The sequence below is a fragment of the Vombatus ursinus genome, unplaced genomic scaffold (assembly GCF_900497805.2).
Source record: "Vombatus ursinus unplaced genomic scaffold, bare-nosed wombat genome assembly UNPS02010788.1, whole genome shotgun sequence".
NCBI lineage: Eukaryota > Metazoa > Chordata > Mammalia > Diprotodontia > Vombatidae > Vombatus > Vombatus ursinus.
This window is the reverse complement of record NW_020950566.1, coordinates 4,977,727-4,992,179: the sequence shown is the minus strand read 5'-3', so window position 1 is coordinate 4,992,179 and position 14,453 is coordinate 4,977,727. Positions and strand designations below refer to the sequence as shown.

At 39.1% G+C, this 14,453-nt stretch overlaps 1 pseudogene; it reads left to right on the top strand.

Moving 5' to 3' along the window:
* The first annotated feature begins 4,881 nt into the window (after positions 1-4,881).
* Positions 4,882-5,153, top strand: LOC114038050 (annotated as a pseudogene).
* The last annotated feature ends 9,300 nt before the right edge of the window (positions 5,154-14,453 follow it).

The window sequence follows — 14,453 nt, the reverse complement described above, 5'->3', positions numbered from 1 at the left end:
GTCAAACAAGTCAAACCACTACTACCTTTCTTGAGATCAGGTGGAGACAACCCAGGATGCTGAATCCAAGAGCTTTGGGAATATCTGTGCCCCCTAGTCAGCAGTCCATCTTCCAGTCCAAACCTCGTAGCCATCATCCAAGGAAGCAATTCTTGTGGAAAAGTGGCCAGCTGTCCCCACCAACTGACAACCAATTGTCACCTACAGAACAGATTAGCTAAAGCAGGAAAGCACCATGAAGGAGAAACAGTATGTGTTGGGTAGGTCAAACAACTACCAGCGACCACTTCAACTGTCATCCATTTTGTCTTCCAAACATAGTGTATGATTCAGTTTCATCCAAAAAAAATGGAAGAGGCAGCTGGAATGCAGCAGATTGAGGGTTGCATTCAGATAAGACTACAACTCTCTTTTCTGATACTTACTAGCTATAAGTATCAGAAAAGAGAAAGTCTTGATACTTACTAGCTGTAAGTATCAGTAGGAAATTACTTAACCTCTCTGAGACTCAGTTTTCTTATCTGCAAAATCCTCACAGCAGTCAAAGTGGTTTTCCTAAAACTCATGTCTGACCAGGTCACTCTCCTAATCATAACAGTCCATTTCGTCCTGTCCTTGTGTCTTTGAACTGGCTGCTTATTTACCTGGAATATACTCCCTCCTCTTTGTGCCTCTTAGAATTCCAAGGACTTAAATATCACCTTCTACGTGCCTTCCCTGATTCACCCAAGTACTAGTGTCTTCCTCCCTCTCCCCCACTGCCAATATCAATATACATCTATTTTTATATACCTATACACGTACATGCTGTCTTCTTCAATAGAATCTAAGATCAAAGGCTTGTTTCATTTTTGCCTTTGTGTCCCTCATGCCTGCTACAATGCTAGGCATATAAATGCTTCTTGACTGATTGGTTGATAAAATGGGGAGATTGAGGAAGCCTCTGACAGATGACCTCAGTTTTCTGAGTAAAGTAAAAGGAAAGAATCTATCCTGAGAGGAATTGAGTAGAGGAATGCTGTTAGTGGCTTGAAGAGAAAAGCAAAGATTTGGAATGAATGCTATGGGAACTCTTATAGAGAGTCAATAAAAAAAAGAATTAAGAATTTCCATGGGCCCAATTGAGATTGGATAACATAGATCTGTAGTAGACCCAATCAACATAGTTGTGTCCTTTTCTCCAGACATGTTCAGCAGCTTGTGAATATGAGCAGAGAAGGTGGATGATAAGATTTTATAAAGCTATGAGCAAGGTGAAAGGCAAGATTGGTGATTATAAGGATCTAAACAACAAGTTAAGGGAGCAAAGAATTCAAGGGTAGGGAGGAGTATAATATTGAACTGTTTAACTCAATATTTTTATGGGAGAAAAGTGAGGTCAAAACAGGGGTGATGGAATAAGAAAACTAGGAAGGGTTGAGTGATTGGAGGCTGTGGTGAGAAGAAAAATAGATTTAGGAGAGAGTGAGGCATGAGGACAAATGGCAGAAGAGAAGGTTCTGGCAAGTAGAGAAATTTCAAAGTTAAGGATTGTTGGGGTGGAACATTTATAAGTGATGGAGAAATCAGGGTTAGATCATGCTCATGTGTGGCTGAGGAAGTGAAGGCAAAAACTATGGGAATTGAGGAGGTCACCCCATTACTCAATTACTTCAGTGGCTCCTTATTAATTACCTCTAGGATCAATATAAACTCCTTTGCTTGGCATTTAGAGTTCTTCATGAACCTGACCATTCTTTATTTTTCTAGTTTGACACGTTGCATAAGAAGGTCTTCATATGTTTAAAAGTATTTCTTGTGGAAGAGAGATTTGACTAGATAGATTTCCACTGGATATAGGAAATAAAACTTCCTACCCATTGGAACCATGCTCTAATTTTATGAGCACTTCTTCAAAAGGTATAGCCTGACTCAGGAGATGGAGAGTTCTCCATAATCTGTAGGTCTTCAAGTAAAGGCTGGATGTTATCAAGGTGGCTACTGTTCAGGATCAGATTGGGCAAGCTAGCCTGAGCTTCTGTGATTCTATAATTCCATGATGCTATATGTTTTCTACTTTATGAAGCTTTCCTCAGATGCAATTTCAGTACATATTTCTAGCAAAATTAAATAAAATACTACAGATGTGTCTTACTTTCCTATGACATACTTGTAAATTGTATTATGAGTTTATTATAGCCATAGGAGCCCCTTAGACCACTAGCCCTGCTTTTGGTCTATCATCTAAGGGAGCAATCCATGCAGTGAAGGGGCCTGCCATTCCCACTACCAGCACCACCAACTTCTGATCAAATGCCACCTGTAAGGAACTCTGGCTAGTCTAGCTGAAGTAGCAAACTACTCTGAGGGAGAGAAAGGAGCCAGTATATGCCAGGTAAGTTAGACTGTTGTTAGCACCTTGACCATCACCTTCCCTTAATACAATGGAGACAGCCCAGAACCCTCGAACAGCTACTACCTCTAAATCCCCAGCTCTGCTTCCAGTCTGACTATTATAGCCATCATTGAAGGGAGTAACCCATGTGGAGAAGGGATTGCCATTCCAACCACCACCAACACCAACCTACTAAATAACTATCACCAACAGGCAGGTAAGCTGGAGATCACTGAGAATAGCCCATGCCCCACAGATCACTGGGCCTGCTTCCAGCAGCCATTGTCTAAGGGAGCAATCCTTTGAAGATGCAACATGGCAACTGTCTTCGTAATTGCTGCAGCCTCTGTCTCCCCAGCATCCGTAGCTCCTTACGCATCAAAAAGAAAGTTTTCACCATAAAAGTCCTTAGCACTGTCAAAGACCTCAACACCAGAAGCATCTATGTTCTTATCACCAGAAATACCACTAAATGAGATGCAATACCCATCCTCTCTGCTACGATGCCTTAAGGACCACTGGTTTATAGCTGAAACCTCTTGAATGGGTCATCTCCCTCTATTAGGATGTGAGATCCTAGAGCAGTGACTAGCTTACTTTTCTATTTCTATTTCCAGTGCTTCATATGGGGCTTTGCACATAGCAAGCACTTAAATGTTTTTTCATTCATTCATAATTTCCATAAGTACATAAATACAAGTAGGTAGACTAGTAATTTAAAATATTGTCAATATGGAAGATATATTGCCAATATAGAAGGTAGATATAAGTCATTAAATAGAAGTAGGTAGACTATTAATTTAAGATATTGCCAATATAGAAGATAAAGAGGAAGGAAAGAAGGAAACAGATAAAGGGTCTACTATGTGCCAGGCACTAAGCATATTACACATATTATCTCATTTGGTCCTCACAACAATCCTAGAAGGGAGGTACTATTATTATCCCCATGTTATAGAGGAAGAAACCAAGACAGAAAGGTATTAAGTGACCTGCCCAGGGTCATATAGCCAGCAAGTGCCTGAAGCAGTATTTGAACTTAGGTCTTTCTGGTTCCAAGTCCATGGAAGGGACCTCAGAGATCATCTGTTATAAAACGCACACACACACACACACACACACACACACACACACACACACACATATACACACACACACTTTTAGTTTGGATTTAGATTGACCCATTGGTATAGGGAATTCCCAAAGAGGAGTTTCTTGTCATGACAAGTTGGAAGTTACTCTGCAGTTATGGTCTGAGAGAGTTGTTGTGAGTACAGTGAAGAACAGTGACATGTCCAGGGTCACGCAGACATTATGTATAAGATAGCCCCACTGCCCTTATTTTATAAACAAGGAAATAAAGTCTAGAAAGTTCCCAGAAGCCTGGGAAATAAAGAGCACTAAGTCGGGGATCAGGAGATAAGGGGCACAAATCACAACTTTTCCAAATTTCTTGGCTATGTGACCTCAGGTTAGCCACTTCACTCTCTAGACCTCCATTTCCTAATCTGCAAAATGAGTGCTTTGGACTATATCCTCCCAGCTCTATCAGGCCAACATTTTACATTGTAAACAGCTTCTCCAAGGTTACCTCGTTGGTGGAAGAACCCAATCAAAACAACAGAGCTCTTGACTCCCCTCCAGTCCAGTTGTCTTTCCAGTATACCATACCACTACTCAGATATATTTGATGAATCTGCTTTCTCTGGCTTTTTGTATAATCAAAATAGAAGTGTAATTGGCATGTATTTTTCTTTTGGATTTCCCTGTTCCTTCAATAGCAGGGAGACAGGTAACCCTAAGTGTTCATGCACAGTGTTGCCTAGTTTGGAAATTGAGCAATTCTATCCCTTTGTCATGCCTCAGAAATGTAAACAAAGTTGAAAAAAAAAATCCCTATGTGCTATACTATGGAGAAACCAAACTCCACCTGGTTGGGAGGCATTCTCATGGGCTGGCAAATGGGTTTTCCTTTGCTCTCTGCCTAGACTTGTCCAAAAGTTGTGTGGTGCCCTTTTCCCCTATCTCCCCAGATTGAAGCCAATTATCTCAAAGGAAATTAAGTGGGAAACTAAGTTATAGTTCACTTGTACTTATTCATTTCAGTGTTAAGAGGTAATTCTTTAATTTTTTTAAGTCTCTTAAAGCATTTTTAAAAAGGAATTTGCAGCAAGAAATTTTAAGAAAAGCACCATCTTTAGCATGTGTATGTGTATATTTGACAGCTAGGTGGCTGTCAGGCTTAGAGTCAGGAAGACTCATCTCATGAGTTCAAATCCAGGCTCAGACACTTATACTAGTTGTGTGACCCTGAGCAAGTCACTTAACTGTTGGCCTCAATTCCTCATCTGTAGAATGAGCTAGAGAAGGAAATAGCAAACTACTCCTATATGTTTGTGACTGAAAATCAAACAACTCTTCTGCATGGGGCCTCGCTGTCGTCAGACAGCAACCCCAAAGGCTCAGCCTGAGAGAGAGAGGTGCCTCAAAGGCCAGGAGCAGGCAAGATGCTGATCAGGCTGCAGGAGATGCTCAAAGAGGAGGAGACACTGCTGTGGGTGAAGGCGGAGCTGCATGACTGCTCAAGGTTGAAGAGCTAGCCTTTCAATCAATTATTAGCTCCAAAGGAGGAGAAGAGATAACCCATTCTTCACCTCTAACAGAGGAAGCAGAAAATGTCTTGGTGCAGGTAGACAATGAAACTTCCATCAATCAAACTGAATTACAGCTAAGCACAAGAAACCATGCTCAAGAAGAGGGAGAAGAGAAGGAGAAAGAAGAATCTTATTTCTAAAGGAGAAAAAGAAAAATCAGGATTATTTATCTAAGTTAATTTTAAGATTCATGAACTTCCTCTGTTCAAAGAAACCATTACAGTACAATGATTATGGTCAGTTAACAGGGAATGAAGAACCTCAGAGCATGTACTATTAAAATGACACCATAGCCCACTGATGCTTCTGAGTGTTGAGTTAAAACAAACACTGACCATAGGTAGGAAATTCAAGGATCTATATTTTACCATTGAAAAAAAGGTCAAGCTCATATACATTAGTCAAATTAGGTACATATGCACACTAGAGATAAAACTCCATGTGACATTCTGTTGGAATAGTCATGGATTTACAACCCAAAAAGTTTCAATGTAAGCCAGCCTGTCATATTTTTCTAATACATATTGACAGGTAAAGACATCCTATTAAACTCCCTTATGCACAGAGCAAGGCCATGTTCTAGGCTCTATAATCTAGTGGATGGAAGGGTGAAGAAGAGGGATTCAGCTTCTTATACAAAGAACATAAGCTGTTTAAATGCCACTCTGAGGAACATAGAGCACATGGGATACCACTTGGTGTGGTTGTGAGCATATCTTAATTTGAGTTACCACATTGTGGCAAAATGTGGTCAGAGTAAATTTTAGATAGAAAAATATGCTGTCTAAGGGATACCAAAGGAGAAGAGCCAAACCATGCACTTGTAGAATACATATAATAGTGATAAAATTGAATCATTTTAAAAATCATTTTTGTATTTAAGGAAGTTGCCATTTTTTATAATGTCTTAGGATATGTTTGAGTGGATTTATTTTTACAATAAAAAGAAAATGGTTAAAGAAATAGAGCATGTAAAATTTAAAAAAAAGAAAGAGAAATTACCGAACAACAACATATACACACATATGTTATGTATAATATGTAATATATGTATATATTTAAAGATGACACTAATAGGTTTTATAGCCATCAGGTGCATTAGAAGTTGTTTAGTGTAAACTCTCTATTTTACATGTAAATTGTCTGACGCCCCAAAGGCTAACTGAGTCACTAAGGGTCACACAGGAATCAGGGAGAGAACTAGAGTTTAAAGCTTCTGACCTCAAATCCAGTATTCTGTCTGCTACACTTCTCTGACTCCCTAAAATGTGCTAGTGGTTTTTCTCATGTTCCTGATAGTTTGGTTTTCTGAGGGTTATAGTAGATGTTTCCTTATTAAATAGCCACTAGTGGCTAAAGGGATCAGAAAAGGCTTCAGATAGAAGCTAATGACTGAGTTGAGCCTTGAAAAACTGTGATTCAGAGAATTAAAGGTGAGGAGGAAAAATATACCAGGCATGGCAGAAGATCAGTGCAAAGGCGTAGAGATGTGAGATTGACTCTAGTGTGTTTGGAATCACAAACATGTCAGTATAGGTGGATCCCAGAGAGTATGAAGGGGATATATATAAGAAGATTGAAAAGGTAAAAGGGAGACAGGTTGTGAAGAGTTTTAAGTGCCAAATTTTTAAAGGAGGAGGAGAAATTGTTATTCTGTTTTAGAAGTAAAAGGGATCACTGGAATTTATTGAGTGGAGGGTTATATCATCACAGCTTCACTTATTTGGGTGACTAAGTAGCAAATGAATTGGAGTAAAAAGATGATTGAATTAGGGAGACTAACTAAGAAGCTATAGCAAAAATCCAGGTGAAAAGTGATGAAGACTTGAACCAGTAGTGAGCAGGGGACAGATGAGAGAGATGTTATGGAAATAGAAATAACAAAATTGCTTATGTAGCAAGCAAGACTAAGGTGTTGAGATGAACTTGGGGGGGGGGGGCTGGAAGTTAGATGATACCTTCAACAGTAATAGGAAATTTTTATATCTATCAAGATTCACCCAGGGACTATAAGAATCTATCTACAAAACAATCTTCATAGAAATAGACTTAAATAATTGGAAACATTAATTGGACTTGGATTGGTCAAGCCAATATAATAAGAAAGACAGTACTAACTAAATTAATTTACTTATTCAGTGCAGTACAAGTAAAACTCTGAAAAGAATATTTTAGAGACCTATGGAAAATAATAATGAAATTCATATGGAGAGGGAAAAGTTAGGAATTTCAAAGGAAATAATGAAAAAAGAGGAAGGGAAGAGATCAATCAGTGAAGCAGATTAATCCATCAGTCACTCAACTAGCTTTTATTATACATCTATCATATCTATAGTCAGGCACTGTGTTGAGTGCTGAGGATACAAAAAGCAAAGCAAAACAACCTAGTTGATGTATTCAAGAAATTCTCAGTCTAATGGGGGTAGGGGGAGACACAGTACAAACAACTATGTACAAATCAGATATGTACAGGTTGTATTGGGAGCGGTCTCAGAGGGAAAGCACAAAGATAAGGAAAGAAGGAAGTTTCTTCTGGAAGACAGGACTTTAGCTGAGATTTTAATGAAGTAGTCAAAGCTAGGAGGTGGAGATTAGGTACACAACATACAGATTCATACAGGGTAGCATAGTGTTTGATTAACCTGGTGACTCCAGTTATGGGGGGGAGGACTCATTCTTTGATAAAAAACTTCAGGAAAACAGGACATCGATCTGGCAGAAATTACACTTCATATGCCAAGATAAGCTCAAATGCATTCATGACCTCTATATAAAGTCATGTAATAAATGAATTAAAGGTGCAAGGAATAAAGTGCCTTCTGGATGTATGGATAGGGAACAGTTGATAATTAAACAAATGATAGAAAAGATCATATAGAACAAAATGGATTATTTTGATTATATAAAACTAAAAAGGTTTTGCACAAACTGAAGTAGTACAAGTTAAAAAGAAATAGGTAACTGGGAAAAGTCTTTTCAACAAGTTTCTCTGGGGGAACGACTTCTGGGAGCCAACATGGCAGAGTAAGCAGTAAATTGTTGTAACTCTCCCATGTTCACTTCCTAACAACCATAAAATAGTGCCCCCAAACCACAGCCTAAAACAGCAGAACCAGCAAAAAGATGGAGTGAAACAATCTTTTAGCCCAAGGAACTTGGAATATCAGCAAGAAAAGTCTGTCTCACTCAGGTAAAAGGGGAGCGCAGCCCAGGACGGGAAGCATCCCAGCAAGCCAGCAGTAAGCCTAACCTCAGCAAACCAGGGGGAGATCCTGAGTCGCAATGTGGTGGAGCAAGACAATGCCAGCACCAGGACCACCTCCTCCCCCCACCACACACACACACACACACAAACACACACACACACACACACACACACACAACATACACACATACACAAACACACACCTCTGCATAGACAGAGGAACCAGCAGACTCCAACTCCGAGCACCACCATTACTTCAATGTAGACTTGGGCAAACAAGCAACCTCCAGTGGCCAGATCACCATGTACTTCAGTGTAGCCCATAGAAAACACAGAAACACCCCACTAGTCTCAGCACATGTCAGATACCAGCACTAGGACCCTGGCTCAGCATCAGGTAAGCTGCTAGAACTCTATGGCCTCTAGCTGGGCCAACCAACCCCCACCCCACTCCCTTAGCAAAGCACCAGACACAAGGGTCCCCTGTGGGCCTCAGGGCAACATCAGTGCAGCACCAGGTAAACAGCCAGGGCCTGCAACCCAGGCACAGGAAGCCTGAGACAGTGCCCCTTCGACCCTGGGAGCAGAGCTCAAATTTAAAAGAAAGGGAAAAGGGCAAAAAAAGATGAGCAAACAACAACAACAAAAAGATCTGACCATAGAAGGTTATTACAATGTCAAAACACCTATGGGCAAAACCCCAAAGAAAACTGTGAAGTAGTTTCAAGCCCAGAAAGAACTCATGGAAGAGCTCATAAAGGACCTTTAAAATCATATAAGAGGGGCAGTTAGGTGGCATAGTGGACAGAGCTCCGGCCTTAGAGTCAGGAGGACCTGAGTTCAAATCTGGCCTCAGACAGTTGACACTTACTAGCTGTGTGACCCTGACCAAGTCACTTAACCCCAATTGCCTCACCAAAAAGCAAAAAAAAAAATCATCTAAGAGAGGTAGAAGAAAAATTGGGGGGCAGGGGCAGCTAGGTGGTGCAGTAGATAGAGCACTGGTCCTGGAGTCAGAAGGACCTGAGTTCAAATCTGACCCCAGATCAAACACTTGACACTTACTAGCTGTGTGACCCTGGGCAAGTCACTTAACCCCAACTGCCTGAAAAAAAAATTGGGAAAAGAAATGAGAATGATGCAAGAGAATTATGAAAAAAGAACCAACATCTTGGAAAAAGAAAACAACTGCTTAAAAAGTACAACTGGCCAAATGGAAAATAAAGTACAAAAGCTAACTGAAGAAAACAACTCCTTAAAAATCAGAATTGGGCAAGTGGAAGGAAATGGCTCTATGAGACATCAAGAATCAATCAAACAAATTCAAAAGAATGAAAAAATAGAAGAAAATGTAAAGTACCTCATTGGAAAAACAACTGACCTGGAAAAAAGATCCAGGAGAAACAATGTCAGAATCACTGGACTGCCTGAAGGCCATAATCAAAAGGAGAACCTGGACAGCATTTTTCAAGAATTATCAAGAAAAACTTCCCTGATATCCAGGAACCAGAGGGCAAAGTAGGCATTGAAAGAATCCACCAATCACCTCAAGAAAGAAATCCCAACATAAAATTCCAAGAAACATTATAGCCAAATTACAGAACTATCTGGTCAAAGAAAAAATACTGAAAGTGGCCAGAAAGAAATAATTCAAATAACAGGCAACCACAACCAGGGTTACATAGGACTTGATAGCTGCAACATTAAAGGATCAGAGGTCATGGGACATGATATTCCAGAAGGCAAAGGAGCTAAGACTGCAACCTAGAATCACCTACCCAGTGAAATTAAGCATAATGCTCCAATGGGAAAAATGGTCATTCAATTAAATAGAAGGATTTCAAACTTTCATAAGAAGACCAAAATTGAACAAAAAAAATTGATCTCCAATATCAAGACCCAAGAAAAGCCTAAAAAGGGGAAAGGGAAAAGAAAACATAAGGGATTCAATGGAGCTGAACTCTTTACATTCCTACATGGGAAAATGATACTTGCAATTCTTAAAAATTATATCACTAATAGTATAACTAGAAGGTGGTAGAGAGGTTATAGGTATGAGGTGAATTTGAGGGAATGACATGAAAATAATTAAGGGATGAGAAAGAGGAGTGTACTGGGTGCAGAATGAAGGAAGAGATAGAATGGAGTAAATTATTTCACATGAAGAGGCACGAAAAACATTACAATGGGAGGGTGGACAATGGGCATCACTTGAACCTTACTCTCATCAGTATTGGTTCAAAGATGGAATAATATAGACAATCAGTTGATGATAGAAATCTATCTTACCCAACAGGAAAGTAGGAGGGGGAGGAGATTAAGCGAAAAGGAGGGAGGAACTGACAGAAGAGAGGGCAGACTGGGGGAGGCAGTACACAGAAGCAAACACTCTTGAGGAGGGAAATGGTGAAAGGAGAGAGAGTATAAACAGGAGGAAAAATAAGTTGGAGGGAAATACACAACTAGCAATCACAACCGTGAATGTGAATGGAATGAACTCTCCCATAAAATAGAAGTGGACAGCAGAGTGGATCAAAAACCAGAATCCTACAATATGTTGTTTACAAGAAACATACGTGAAGCAGAGAGACACACAGAGTAAAGGTAAGGGACTGGAGCAGAATCTATTATGCTTCGGTTGAAGTTAAAAAAAAGTTAAAAAAAAAAAGCAGGGGTAGCAATCCTGATCTCAGACAAAGCAAAAATGAAAATAGACCTAATTAAAAGAGATAAGAAAGCAAACTGCATCTTGCTAAAAGGTACTATAGACAAGTAATATAAATACTAGACATATATGCGCCAGGTGGTATAGCATCCAAAGTCTTAAAGGAGAAGTTAAGTGAGTTACAGGTTCATGACCAAACAAGAGATAGAGAGGATTACAAAATGTAAATATAATTTTGATTATATTACATTAAAAAAGACTTGCATGAACAAACCCAATGTAACCAAGATTAGAAGGAAAGGAGAAAGCTGGGAAACAATCTTTACAGCCAGTGTCTCTGATCTCAAATACATAGAGAAATGAGAAATGAGAGAAATGAGTCAAGTTTTTAAGAATACAAGCCATTCCCCAATTGATAAAGGGTCAAAGGATTTGGACAGGCAGTTTTCAGATGAAGAAATCAAAGCTATCTATTCGCATATGAAGAAGTTCTCTAAATCACTTTTGATTAGAGAAATAAAAATAAAAACAACTCTGAACTATCTTCTCACACATATCAGATTGGCTAACATGACAAAAAAAAGAAAATGATAAATGTTGGAGAGGATGTGGGAAAATTGGGACACTAATGCACTGTTGGTAGAGTGGAAAACTGATCTGATCATTCTGGAGAGCAATTTGAAACTATGTCCAAAGGGCAACCAAATTGTGCATACCCTTTGATCCAGCAATACTACTACTTTTGATTATATTAAATATAATAATATGTTTATTATATATTTAATGTATTTATATATTAAATGTATATAAAATATATTTATATATTTAATCTATTTACATATACAGTATATATTTATTTAATATATTATTGAATAATATATTAAATATAATAAGGGGTCTTTATCCCAAAGAGATCATAAAAAGGGGGAAGGACTTACATGTGCAAAAATATTCACAGCAGCCCTTCTTGTGGTGGCAAAATATTGGAAACTGAGGGGATGCCCATCAATTGGGGAATGATTGAACAAGCTATGGTATATAAATGTAATGGAATACTATTGTGCAATAAGAAATGAACAGGCAGATTTCAGAAAAACCTGGAAAGACTGTACAAATTGATGCAATGTGAAATGAACAGAATGGGGAAAACATTGTACACAGTATCAGCAGCATTGTGTGATGATCAACTATGAAGGACTCAGCTCTTCTCAGCAATACAACATTCCAACACAAGCACAAAGGACTTAAGAAGGAAAATGCTATCCACATCTAGATAAAGAACTGATGGACTCTAAATGCAGATAGAAGCATACTTTTTTCACTTACTTTATTCTTCTTCGTGGCTTTTTTCCTTTTGATCTGTTTCTTCTTTCACAACTGTGACTAATATGGAAGTTTTACATAATAGCACATGCATAAGCTATACCAAATTGCCTACCATTTTGGGAAGAGAGGAAAGAAGGGAGGGAAAGGGATTTGGATCTTAAAATCTTGTAAATAATGAATGCTAAAAAACAGGTTCACTAGTGCACTATTGGTGGGGCTATGTATTGGTCCAGCCATTCTGGAAAGCAATTTGGAGCTAAGCCCAGAAAGATATCAAATTGTCCATACCATTTTACCCAGTTATACCACTAGTAGGTCTATCTCCCAAAAGAAGTCAAAGAAAGAGGGAAAGGATGTATATGTACAAAAATATTTATAACAGCTCTTTACATGGTTGCCAAAAATTAGAAACTATTGGGAAATGGTGGAACAAACTGTGGCATAGGAATATGATAGAATATTATTGCATTATAAGTAATTATAAAATTGACAATTTCAGAGAAAACTGGGAAGACTTCTATGATGGGGTGCAGGATGAAGTGAGCAGAACTAAGAGAACAATCTATATAATTATAGCATTATATAGAAAAAAACAACTTTGAAGAACTTTGAAACTCTGATCAATGCAAAAATAAACTATAAGGCCAAAAGAACGAAGACTAAACATATCACTCACCTCTTGATTGAGAGGTATTGAAAGAGACATACATTTTTGGACATGACTAATGTGGGAATTTGTTTTGCTAGACTAGTTAGTTATGTATTTAGGGATTTCTTTTTGGTTTGCTTTGTTTTAAATTTGCTCAATAGCAGGTATGGGAGAGCAGGAGAAGGCAGAAGAAGGGATAAGATAATTACACTGATTTAAAATGCTTGTTAATTATAATTGACATTTTAAAACTGGAAAATTCAGAAAAGGAACTAGGTTTTGGGGAAAGATAGTGAGTGTTGGGCATGTTGAGTTTGAGATACTTAAGGGATATCCAGTTAAAAATATTCAGTGTGCAGTTCATGATACTGGGTTGGAGCTCAGGAAAAAGTCTAGGACTAGCTACATAGAGCTGGGAATCATCTTCAAGAGATATGAACCCATGAAAGTTGATGAGATCAACAAGTAAGAAAGTAGAGAGAGAAAAAAGAACCCAGGATAGAGCCTTCATGGGTGTAACATAGATCAAGATCTAGCAAAAGAGATTTATAAATAGTCGTCAGATAGGTAGAGGAGAAGCAAAAGAGAACAGTATCATGAGAAGATGAGAGGGGATGGGATTTATATATGCAGAGGGGTTAACCTTGGCAAAGAGAAGCACCATCTATTTTACAGGGAATAAGTTAAAAGAGGCAGTACTGGGGAACCAGTCTCCCTCGCTTCCATACTGGCCACCCTGCCCACCTAAGGATGACTCAATCTGAGACCATCTCACTGAATGGTGGGTCCAGTCCTGGAGTCAGAAAGAATCAGGTTGGTGAGTTCAAATCTGTCCTCAGACACTTAGTAGCTGTGTGACTCTGGGCAAGTCACTTAATCCTGTTTGCCTCAGTTTCCTCATCTGTAAAATGCACTGGAGAAGGAAATGGCAAACCACTCCAGTACCTTTTGCCAAGAAAACCCCAAATGGGGTCTTGAAGAGTGAAACATGACTGCACAACAACAACAAAAAGAATTACAGAGAGCATAGCAGATGTCAGGGGCAGATATGGAGTGGAACATTTGGAAAGGTAGAGTTGAGGTAGATTGGGATGACAGGATAGTCAGTAAGGGAGTAGAAAATGAGGTTCGTTCTTTAGTAGTCTGAGATTAAGTATCACAAGTATCACTATACAGAGAGTGAGAAGGAACGAGAGTGAGCAGAATATTCTGGGTCGTCTTGCCTTGTAGTTTGACTCAACACCTTCATGTCTGCTCTCACAGCCTATTGGCCTGGGTGTGGCCAGGGGTGCCAATACCCTCAGGGCAGGAGTGGAGCAGGAAGCTGAGTCCAATTCAACAGACATTTACTAAGTACCTACTAGGTACAAGATTCTGTACTGGGCCTTTAGATTTGAAAGATCAGAGACGTCTGCATGGAGGAGGAAGTACCCAAGTTGAGCCTTGAAGGAAGTAAAGAATGCCACAGATGAAAGTTGATCAGGGGTCGAGGAGAGTAAGGATAGATTGCAAGGATTGGGGATGGCATGAACGAAGGAACCATGACAAGAGAGAGAAGGAGAGGAACTGAGGATGAAGAG